The sequence below is a fragment of the Coenobita brevimanus genome, chromosome 46 (genome assembly GCF_032717465.1).
Source record: "Coenobita brevimanus isolate Jiangsu-jjx chromosome 46, ASM3271746v2, whole genome shotgun sequence".
Classification (NCBI taxonomy): Eukaryota; Metazoa; Arthropoda; class Malacostraca; order Decapoda; family Coenobitidae; genus Coenobita; species Coenobita brevimanus.
The window spans coordinates 43,112,243-43,125,114 of record NC_136999.1 but is presented as its reverse complement, the minus strand read 5'-3'; positions in this window follow the sequence as shown (position 1 = coordinate 43,125,114).

The window sequence follows — 12,872 nt, the reverse complement described above, 5'->3', positions numbered from 1 at the left end:
TCTGTCCTTTATTCCGATGTCATATTGCTAGTGGATACCCGGCAAAGGGGGTGTAGGATGAAAGAGGGGTGAGGGCGGGGTTGCATATCACCGTTTCATTTGTTTGATTGGCTACACGATCTAGGCATTATTTGAGATTGACGATACATTTAATTATTTGCAGGTATGAAATCAGGTGTAATATCACATTTAGCTCCTTTACTCTGAGGTGTAATGCTAGCCTACATTACTGTCATAAAAAGACTTTGTAGTTACTTGTAGAGAAGTTATATATATTAGACTTGTGGACGAGCGGTTGTTATACTTGAGTAGCTTTGTAAGTGGATAATCTTCTTTCCCATTTTGTCATTCAATGACAAGGAGAGGTAAAGAAATGTATGGGACTATTTTTATTTGTCTTGGAAATATTAACAAGTCTCTCACACAGAGCGAAGTATAAAGTAGAGTCCCGCTAGCTATCTCACTATCTCTCTCTCTCTCTCTCTCTCTCTCTCTCTCTCTTCCAAGTTGCTAAGCCTTTCTTGCCACTCCCTGCCGCTTCTATGGCCTCTCTCCTTCTGCGCTCTCTTTCCTAAATTCTGGTGAAACAGGAGACGTATCACGTGTGTTCCCTGTGGCTGGAAAGTTCTAGAAGCCTGTGTGTGAGTATGTGTGTATGTGTGTTCACCTGGTGATCGCTGACAAACTAACTGCAGCATCTCCTGACTGGCTACTTCCTAGTCTGTCGTCAGCTTTCCCTCAGTGTAACTTGCAAGATCATTTCCCATTCCCAGGCTCGCATAGAGCTGTCTATCTGTTTATTTATCTATCTATTTATCTATTTGTCTATTATGATTTGTAATTATAATATGGACTCATAACATATGCTCGGCCGCGCAGCTGAAGGTCCTCCGACAGCAATTATCATTGACATATGCTAATCTATTAGTACATAATATTGATTATACTATTGTATACGTATAATATTTATAGTAAATAGTGATTATTCAGTAATATTACATTTTAAACAAGTTGTATACATACTTGAATAAAAGCATTAAAGGTAAATTATTTAACTGTAATACAGTATGTACTTGGGTTATTGTAGTGAAATGCATACATACAAGAAAAAAAAATAGTTTAAAATTAAGATTATGGTAAGAGTTATTAATATTTCATTTAAAGATAATGGTACTGGTATGCCATACATCGGTCATTCTTCTTTGTATTTTTTTTCTTCATAAATAAATATATATATATATATATATATATATATATATATATATATATATATATATATATATATATATAATTAATACTATATACAAAATATGTACACTTCATTCAGGGGGGTTAACTTGGATGTTAACTCTCCCCCCACTAAATAATGACTCCAAATTGGCAATTCTTGCATGTATTCTGTGCACTGCGAACAGCAGTACTGCAAATACAATGCAGAAGATTATAAAGACAGTAGGTGGTGGGCTATACACATAATATGGGTTGAACATACTCAAACTCAAATCTTCCCAGGGCTTCATTGTTTCATTGATCAGCTGCATAGTTTCAAACTTAGGTGAAGTCAACTTAATACTTGTGCTCATGTTTAAGTCCATATCAGGCAGTGGGTGGAAATGTTTGTGTGTATGATTGAGAATGGCGTAGTGATTGATGGTGGATAAAGTAGACATGGCTGGTGTAAATACCGCACAGTAGTCTGGTGCTATGTATAATCCTGATGCAGATGTATGAGATGGTGGTATATCTGGACAGACTATGTAAACTGATGTGTTATGAGGGAAATAAAAAAACTGTGAGTGTCCAATGCGTTGATGGGGTACAAGTCTATCTAGAGCAAAAGTGAAGTTGCAATGATGATGAATATTGTCATTTCTGATGATAGCCATTTCACAAGGGACTGTATCAGTAGGCTGAAACGTGAAAAATGTACGCAGGACAAAGATGAACAGCATGTAAGGATGTGCGGCACTTTCGTTCAATCGTTGATTCACTTGCGAAAGTGAGTGTCCCGTCTCTTGGAGACCATGATGAGTTCGGTGTCTGTGTTGATGTTGATGATGACCAAAGTGTTGTTATTTTTATAGGGGAAGGGGTGTATTTGGTATACTGTGAACAGGTCTTCAGTTATGAATGGTACATGAACTACTACTGATGTTGGTGTTAGTGTTGCTTCTAAATATGGATAATATTGCATGAATTCTCTACTGCGGAACAACGGCTTCAATTTATGTTTATGTATGCCTTGACTAACTATCTGACGTAGCTCATGAACTGGGAGTAAGTCAATTGTGATCTTGCGATCACCAGCATTCGAAATTCCTTGCATAAGTGCCCTGAAACGATCTCTAGTGTTCTCTAATTGTAGTAGAATCGTGTCAATATGTTCTGTGATGATGGAGAAGTGTTGGAAAAGTGTAATGTTTCCCTCCATTTCATTTATTTTATCTACACTCTCGAGAGCTATGTTTTCTGCTTTTTTCAGATTTTTCACAATTGGGGTATTTGCCTTCTTAGTGTGACTGGTAAAATATATGGTAGAATACTCATTGATAGGGTTAGGCATATGACAGAGGAGCTAGTTGGAGAAGAACAAGGGGGATTTAGGAAGGGAAAAGGGTGTGTAGATCAGATATTTGTTCTAAGATGTTTAGTGGAGAAGTATCTAGAGAAGGGAAGGAAAGTGTATGCTGCCTTCATGGACTTGGAGAAAGCTTATGACAGAATAGATAGGAAAGGTATGTGGAAGGTATTAAGAATATATGGAGTGGAGGGGAAATTGTTGAGTGCTGTGAAGAGTATGTACGAGGGAGCTAGGGCTACGGTGCGAGTGGATGGTGAGCTGAGTGAGTTCTTTGATCTCAATGTGGGACTGAAACAGGGGTGTGTAATGTCTCCATGGCTGTTTAATATATATATGGATGGGGTCGTAAAGGAGGTACAAGGTAGGGCAGTGGATGTGGGGGTTGCCCTAATGAATGAGGGTGAGATTTGGAAGCTTCCGGTGTTGCTGTTTGCTGATGATACAGTATTGTTGAGTGAAGATGAATGGGAGTTGCAAGGTTTGGTGAATGAATTTGGGACAGTGTGTAGGAGGAGGAAGCTGAAAGTTAATGTAAACAAAAGTAAAGTTATGGTGTTTGAGAGGAATGAAGTCACAGAGTGTGCAGTGAGGTTGGATGGTGAGGATATGGAGAATGTGAGTGCATTCAAGTACTTGGGTAGTGTGATGAGTAAGGATGGAACTTTGGGGGATGAAGTACGTGAAAGGGTACAGCAGGGAAGGAAGGTTGTTGGCACACTGAAAGCAGTGATGAGAAATAGGGAGGTGCGTATGGAAGTTAAGAAGTCACTGCATGATGGTATTGTGATCCCTACCCTGACGTATGGAAGTGAGGCGTGGACCTTGCAAGAGGGGAACAAGTCAAGAGTGAGAGCAGTGGAAATGAGTTACTTGAGAGGAGCATGTGGAGTGACATGGAGGGACAGGTTGACGAATGAAGGAGTGAAGGAACGTTGTGGGGTAGATGTGGATGTGGTTGAAAAGATTAGGAGAAATACACTGAGGTGGTTTGGACATGTGAAGAGGATGGAGAATGAAAGACTGACTAAGATGGTGTATGTAGGTGAGGTGGAGGGAGGGAGAGGGAGGGGTAGACCGATGATGAGGTGGAGGGATGGAGTTGAGAGGTATATGAGGGAGGGGGGGTGAGTTGGGGGGAGGGGAGTCAAATGGTGGGTGACAGAGTGACTTGGAGGCGTTTTGTCTGCGGCCACCCTTTGCGGGATTAGGGCGTCGGGCTATAGATAGATAGATAGATAGTCTTCATTGCTGAGTTCTGTCCTGTGATGAATTTATCTTGGTATGTTAGTACCTGAGCTATCTTATTAAATTTGTTGTTTATTTCTTTAAGGTCATCCTCTGTAGCCAATCCAAATATGTTCCCAAGAACTGCGCCACCCAGGTCGAACAAACTGCGCTTTTGGCGAGTACGTGTGATGTTGTTCCTGTCGCTCAGTACCTCCGTTCCATAAGATGGGAGATCTTGGATCATGATGAGCATAGTTGACTTTGCCTGTTCTAGTTTCCATTTCGCTAACTTTACCATTTCATTCACTTCCTTGGTGTTATGTGCTTGTGAAACATAATTTCCTATCATGAAGTCCAGAGTTCGCATCGGCGTCGCAAGTCTGTCTAGATAAGTAGGTAATTCATACAAGTAATCTAGACTTATTTCAGTACTCATGACGTCCTTAACGATTGTAGTCGTGGCCGTTGGAGCTATGAGGCATCCTTGTCGTACTATGTGTTGGGGGTCTAAGTGCGCATATCCTCTTGCTATGTAGAGGAGAATCCATAGCATAAGTTCCTTCATCGTAACCTACCGAGAAAAAAAAATCTATTAATTTCCTAATATGGTCATGCTGTGGTCGATGATAGTGATGATGTGCGTTACGGTTGATTGTTATTTCATTTATAGAAGGAGTTTAAATCGATATTTAATTCTCGTAAATGATGTACTGTAGATTTAATTGGAACAGTTGCACCTATGTTCGATTGTTTGGTATATGACCTTAATTTCTTTTTGTAATCATTGTAGTTTTCTTGCTTGGTTTCTTGAGGTACGTTCGCCTGTTTGGTTGTATCCGAGGCTGAATAATTATGGGATAATTCCCTTGAAACTCGTTTTAAATGGTCCATATGAACTTGTTTCTCCTCGCCACTTGAAAGTTACTTAATTAAAACTTTGTTTGCTTTTATGTTAATTACTCTGTATGGGCCCTCAAATTTTGGGGATAATTTATTGTCTCTCGTATGAATGATACCGTAAACAATGTCTCCTAAGCTGATAGGTGAATCTCTTGCCTTCTTGTTAAATGCCTCCGTCATTTCTTCCTTGGACATCGTTAATTGTTTTTTGACTCTTTTGTGAATGTCCTGGAATTCACGTAAACGGAGTTTAGAGTAATCATCGTAATTGTATATAGGCATGCTGTCACCTTCTAGGAGCTCATATGGTAATTTTTTATCTGTTCCATATATAATGAAATGTGGTGTGTCACCTATGGATATATTTATAGATCCATTAATTGAGGCTTCTACTCTGGGAATCCAATCATCCCGGGCTTGCATAATTTTCACTGAGAATGTGTCGTAGCACATCCAATACTTTTTTATTTTGTCTCTCTACCAACCCATTCGATGCTGGGTGATAGGCTAAAACGTTAACCTTTTTGATGTTGTATTGTTTACATATTTCTTGTAAGATCTCAGAATTAAATTCTCCTCCATTATCACTTATTAGTACCTTTGGGGTAGTAAAGCGACATATTACATTATCTGTTATTGCCTTTGCTACTGTCTCTGCAGTCTTATCTTTAATTGGAGCTAAAATGACATAACGGGAAAAATGATCCGTTGCTACGAATAAGTATAGGTTATTATTGTATGATAATGGCATCTTGAGTAAATCAACAGTGACAACGTCCCATGGTTGATGTGGTACAGAGTAATTACCCATCGGTGCAGGTGTGATTGGGTATCCTTTGTGTTTCGCACATGATTCGCATTTGTCTATATGATTGTTTATATCTTTTCGTAATGAAGGCCAGTAATATAACAGCTGGGCTTGGTTGAATGTCTTATCCTTTCCAGGATGTCCTGCATGTGGGCTGTCGTGTATCGTTCGTAATACTTGGGGTATCATGTCATTAGGTACTACCAACTGGTTAGTATTTCTTTGGCGTTTTGGTTGTTTAGAGTTAATTTTGTATAATGTATTATTGACCATTGTGAATTGTTCAAGTGGGACATGCAGTTTGGGTAATTGTATGTCATCTCCACTTTCTAACTTGTATATAACTTTAGACCATATTGGGTCAAGTCTTTGTACCTTTGCGATATCCTTGTGGTTTGGGATATTTCCTTTGAGATCTAACGCCGCGACCTGAATTGTGTTCGGGTTCCTAGATAATGCGTCAGCTACTATGTTCATTTTACCTTGTATATAATGAATTTGTACATTGTAGTTTTCAACCGTACATTTCCATCTTGCTCTCCTCCCAGAAAGGAGTTTTTCTTTAAACATACCCACCAGTGGTTTATGGTCGGTGAATAAGTGGATTTCGTAACCATATACCAAATCTCGAAACTTTTGTAATGCAAAAACCACTGCAAGTGCCTCTAAGTCTGTAGTGCAATAATTTTTCTCTGCACCTCTTGTTTGTCTGCTGGCAAATGCAATTGGTTGATTCTTTCCTCTTTTATCTTCCTGCATCAGTACAGCCCCTAATCCTTTAACTGATGCGTCTGTACAAATAAGAAATGAGTTTGTGTAATCTGGATATGCTAAACAAGGTACATTTGTTAGTTTAATTTGTAGATTGTTAAATGCCCTTTTTTGTTCTTCTTCCCATTGGAATACAGCATCTTTTTTGAGTAGTTGGAATAGAGGAAAGGCTATATGAGAGAACTGTGGTACGAATGACCTATAGTACTCAGCCAGACCTAAAAATTGTCTAACTTCGTCAGTCGTAGTGGGTTCAGGAAAATCTCTCACTGCCTGTATTTTGTCATCAGTGGTGTGAATACCATCAGAACTTAATTTGTGGCCTAAGAAATTTATTTCCTTAAAGAAAAAAATTTGCATTTAGAAAGTTTAATTTTTAAACCAGCATCACTAAGCTTTTGTAAGAGTAAGTCTAATTTCCTGAGATTATCGTTAATGTTCTTCGTTGTGATTATAATATCGTCAAGATAAACAAATATTGTTAGGACTGCAATTATTACAATTATGTAACGTCAAACGATTGCATTATGTTACACTTATTACAATTATGTAACTACAAACGATATGTAACTATTATGTAACGACAAACGATTGCATTATGTTACACTTGCTACAATTATGTAACTACAAACAATATGTACCATTTATGTAACAGTTGCATTAACAAGATGTAACTTTTATGTAACTTTAACTACAATTATGTAACTACAAACGATATGTAACAATTATGTAACGACAAACGATTGCATTATGTTACACTTTGCCAATTAACAGTTGCATTAACAAGATGTAACTTTTATGTAACTTTAACTACAATTATAAGGCCAAGACACTTATGTAACAGTTGCATTAACAAAATGTAACTACAGTTATAAGGCCAACACAATTATGCATTACCACAATATTTTGTAACAATTCATAAAATGTTATAATTATGTATTACCACAATGTTAGTACAATATTATAAGTCATACAACTATAGCACAATTCTGTATTACCAGTATCATCATACAAGTTAGGTGAAATATTAGACATTACTAAAGGGATAACTCAATATGTAATGTGTAACCTAGCAGTATTGCCATTGCACAATTATATGCATATGTCTGTTATACATACACATCTCACAAAATGTATACAACTTGTTTAAAATGTAATATTACTGGATAATTGCTATTTACTATCAATGTTATATGTATACAATATTATAATCAATATTATATACTAATAGATTAGCATATGTCAATGATGATTGCTGTCGGAGGACCTCCAGTGGCGTGTACCGAGCATATTTTAGGACTCCATATTATAATTACAAATCATAATAGATATGATAGATAAATAGATAGATAGAGAGACAGATAGAAGCAGGAAGTCAGATGATGAGAAGGTACTGTGTCTGCAAGAATCGAGCAATGCTAAACATGCTTACACACTCTTAACTCAAGGAATGCTTTATAGGCACACGACAGCGCCTGGTGACCATACACACACATACACACATACTCACACACAGGCTTCTAGAACTTTCCAATCACAGGGAACACACGTGATACGACTCCTGTTTCACCAGAATTTAGGAAAGAGAGTTCAGATGGAGGCTAGCCATAGAACAGGCAGGTCGTAAGGAGAAGGGCTTAGCAACTTGGGAGAGAGAGAGCGAGACAGGGAGACAGGGACTCTGCTCATACTCACTCATGAGTGAGAAACTTGTTAATATTTCCAAGACAAATAAAAATAGTCCCATACTATTCTTTATCTCTCCTGTCATTACATGACAAATGGGAACCAAGATTATCAACGTACAAACAACTCAAGTATAACAACCGTTCGTCCACAAGTCTAATATATATAACTTCTCTACAAGTAACTACAAAGTTTTTTATGACAATATTCCTTGTCCTAAAATTCCGGACAATACGTAATCCATAAGACGCTGGAATGTGCTTGGGTCTGTCCTCAGTCCCATTGGCATTCTTGTATATTGATAATGGCCTCTGTTTGTTGAAAAGGCAATGTATTTACGTGACTCCTTCAATACCGGAATCTGATAATAGCCGTTTAGGAGATCGATGGTCGAGAATATATTATTGTCAGGACCAATATTCTGTAGAACGTCGCTTAGCAATGGCATGGGAAATCTGTCTGGGATTGTGTGATTATTTAGTTTACGGTAATCTACTACCGCACGCATTTCTCCATTTCGTTTGGGCACGAAGAATAAGGGGGCATTCCACAGGGAGACTGAAGGCTCAATAATTCCAAGTTTTAATATTTCATCGACATACTGATTTGCAAGTGTATGTTGGGAGTGTGGTATGCGGTAAGCTGGTACGAAAATTGGTGGTGTTTCTGGGTGCACATTAATCATGTGATTAATCAAGTTAGTACACCCTAATTGTTCTCCGGGCAATGCTACGGTGTCCCTGTGTGTTTCCAGCAGGGTTAACAAATCATTTTCTTCATCAAATTCACCTGAGTGAATTAAATTCTCTTTTATTCTTTCTCTATCCGTAGACTTTTATCTCACTTGTCACTCCAGCTATAACTATTTCCTTCACAGGGGTGGGATATTTTTCAATATTAACTATGCAAGTTCCCTTTTTCAACTGAACTTCCCCATTCATGTGATTAATTATGAATATCTGAGTTTGCCCTTCGTCATTCGTATGACATAATGCGTTTTCTACTGACAATCCCTTTACTTTACATAATTCTTCTAAGACAAGAACAGTACTATTCCGTAATTTGCTCTTTATGGTAACCTTCATGTATGAATTAGGTGGTATAACTAAATCATTAGTGAGATGGGCTGGAAAAATTGATAAATCAGTACTGTTATCTGGGTCACTAATTCTGGAGGATGGGGTTGGTGGTCGGAGTGGATCTATACACTCATCTGTTTGTGTATGTTTGTATAGGCCTTTAATATTACCAATTCTTTTTGGCTCTTTTCTACCAATCGGTGAGGGCTCTGAAGTTATTTCCTCTATGAATTCATTGTCAAAGTCTATTCCATTCATTTGTGGGAGTATGGTTATGTTCTCAGCTCTCATGGATCTTAAGCCCAGTAACATGTGAGCTTTAATTGCTAAGTTTTCAACGATATAGAAAAATGCAGAGAATGGTCTTGTAGTCTCTGTGAAACTGATATTTAATCTTATCATACCTTTCACTGTAATTTCTTGTCCATCTACTGTGTATAAATCTAAATCAGCTTCATCCAGAAAAGTTACTTTCTTTTTATTTTTAAGAATTCTATTTAGTTCATCATGTGTTATTAAGTTCACTGGAGAGCCTGTATCTAAAAATAAGGAAACGTTTTGATCCTCACATACAGCTGGTATCAAGATACACTTATTTCCCAACATGCCCCGATTTGAACATAGACACAATTTTTTCTACTGTTTTGCAATCACTGGTCCAGTGCCCTTGGTATCTATGATGCCTACAGTAAGGACCAAATCCTTGTGTCTTTTGTTTGTCCTCCTTTCCTTTGATAAAGCATTCATACCTCGTGTGTCCTGGTTTTGCACAATAATGACATAGAATGGACCTATCCCTTGACTGTGACCTACGATGTGATTTCCCATAAGAAGTGTTGTTTATGGCGCGAGACCTGCTCGGGCTGCGCGAAAACTTATGAAACTGCCTGTAGCACGGCGTCTGTGATCGAGGCCTTGTCATGTTTGGTTGTTTGGTCTGCCTGCTCTCTGGTCGCGATCGATTTTGTTCTCTGTTTGGGGTCGGTGTAGATGTTTTCACAGCTGATACTGTCTCAGGTACCCTCATTCTATCAGAATGTGCATGTGTGTCAACCATACCTGCTTTACTGCACTGCATCTCTACCTCGTTCATTAAGTCTAGCAAGCACATTCCTGGGGTGTACGCGATCGTCTTGGCGATCTTAAGGGTCCTATCAGGTAATTTACACAAGGCAGCTACATAACCATCATAATGATGTCCACGACGAGGTCTGGGGACATCTTTCCATCATCTGTTATCCAATTTGAATTTTCCAAAGTAACTAACAATGTTCTTTTGATTGTGGAGACATCAGCAGTTATTTCACTGAGCACATTGTTTGTAGTGTGCTCCCTTTCAAGATCTACAATTTTATGTAATTCTGGAATTATACCTGACAAGAAGTTCATACCTCCAGAAAATTTCTTCAAAAATTCAGTTTTATATTCATAGCCCTATGGAGCTTGTCTGAGCGAAGCAAATTGCTTGCTGGACATCTTTCCTGGCTTATGCAAGATGAAAAAAATAGCAATTTTCTCTTGTTCATCTAGTATGTGACTCTTGATGAACATTTGTTCGCACTGACTGACTAATGAAATGACATCAATGCGATCTTTGTCTGTGCCAGAGAATTTTGGGGCAGTTTTATCCTCGTGATACACAAACACTTGAGGTGTGGTTGTTAGATCAGCGGTATTTGTTTCTTGATTTATTTTCACTGTTTGCTCTGTTAATTCAACTTGGACGTGTTTATCATTGTGTGAGGGAATGGTGTAATATGTACGACCGGACTGGTGAACCCTGTTAAGTATATTGGCATACGTGTGCAAGTCAGCAACAAAGTCCGCACTTGCTACGTCAGAGGGGGTTTCCCACTCATCATCTGAAACTGCCGTATTTGTTTCTTGATCTTTAGTGTGTGGTGAGGTTTGTACAAGGGGTGGGTTGCCTTGGGGCTCTCTTAATTGTGAGTCTGTTGTTGTGGCAAATTGTGTGTCATCTGGTGTGTTGCCTTGGTGCTCTCTTAATTGTGAGTCTGTTGTTGTGGCAAATTGTGTGTCATCTGATTTTAACGTGGGTGGTGGCGAAAATATTCCTGTCATTAAGATATGGTGTTATGAAATACGCCTCTTGTTTATTTATGTCCTAACAAAATAGATGAGTAAATAAGTTGAAATAAATGATAGATAGTGAGTGTATAAGTGTATATATGGAAATAAGTAAAAAAAGTTGAATATAGCTAATTTTAGCACTAAGAAGAAATGAGTAAGTATAATTTTACCCACTTGATACAGATCGTAGAGGTGTGTCGATACAAAAGTCGATCTCGGAAGAAAAATGCAGGTTTGATTGAAGATCTCTTGATAATTCTAGTGCTGTGTTGATGGACGATATTACTCAGGAAATTCCATGGCCTGGTGCTTGTGGTGGTTAACAGCTGTCCCAGGCAAACCTCAGCATAGAACGTCGAATTTCCAACTTAACTGTGAAAATAAATGAGTATGAGTAGGAGCTATGTGAATAATGAGTAATGAGTAGTGGGTGAGAGGTGCCTGGTGTCAGTCACACGTTGCTTGGCATGGCAGACTCGCGTTGTGATATCATCTCAGCACATGGTGACGTCGGCTTCCCACACTGGTAGCTGTGGTGAGTAAATGAGTAGCGATGAGTAACTTGAGTGAAGATGAGTGAGTAAGATGAGTTGTGAATATGGACTTGGTATTTGCTTCGTCGTCTTGACCTCTTCACTCCTGCGTCAGCGGCGGGGGTTGGGTGGATGTAGCAGAGAGAGGAGGGTGAGGTCTGGTGGTTATGAGTTATGAGCCGTGTCTCATTCTTCGTTTGTTTGTTTTGTAATTTCTTGCTTGATGTATTCTTGGTCCTTTTTTCTTGTGATTTACTCGTTGTAGGATGAAGACTGCCGCTACTTGTAGGTGCGTGTAGAAGATTATACAGATGACTCGTAGAGTTGTTACTTGTAGTTGATTGTAGATGGTTGTAGTTCGTTCACTGTAGAACTGAAGTTAATCTTGTAGAGTGTCGCCTGCTTTTGTAGAAATTCACTGTTGATTCGAAGACGAGGTGCGTTCTTTTCGCTGCTACCAAATGTCATAAAAAGACTTTGTAGTTACTTGTAGAGAAGTTATATATATTAGACTTGTGGACGAGCGATTGTTATACTTGAGTAGCTTTGTAAGTGGATAATCTTTCCCATTTTGTCATTCAATGACAAGGAGAGGTAAAGAATAGTATGGGACTATTTTTATTTGTCTTGGAAATATTAACAAGTCTCTCACACAGAGCGAAGTATAAAGTAGAGTCCCGCTAGCTATCTCCCTATCTCTCTCTCTCTCTCTTCCAAGTTGCTAAGCCTTTCTTGCCACTCCCTGCCGCTTCTATGGCCTCTCTCCTTCTGCGCTCTCTTTCCTAAATTCTGGTGAAACAGGAGACGTATCACGTGTGTTCCCTGTGGTTGGAAAGTTCTAGAAGCCTGTGTGTGAGTATGTGTGTATGTGTGTTCACCTGGTGATCGCTGACAAACTAACTGCATCATCTCCTGACTGGCTACTTCCTAGTCTGTCGTCAGCTTTTCCTCAGTGTAACTTGCAAGATCATTTCCCATTCCCAGGCTCGCATAGAGCTGCCTATCTGTCTATTTATCTATCTATTTATCTATTTGACTATTATGATTTGTAATTATAATATGGACTCATAACATTACAAGCAACAACTAGAGCACACACATACTTCATTACCCCACCTCCACCCCCAAACAACTCACCCCCATCACAGTCTGGTCTGACACAGTTGCCAGACTTGTGAAGCTAACCCTTCTGCTTC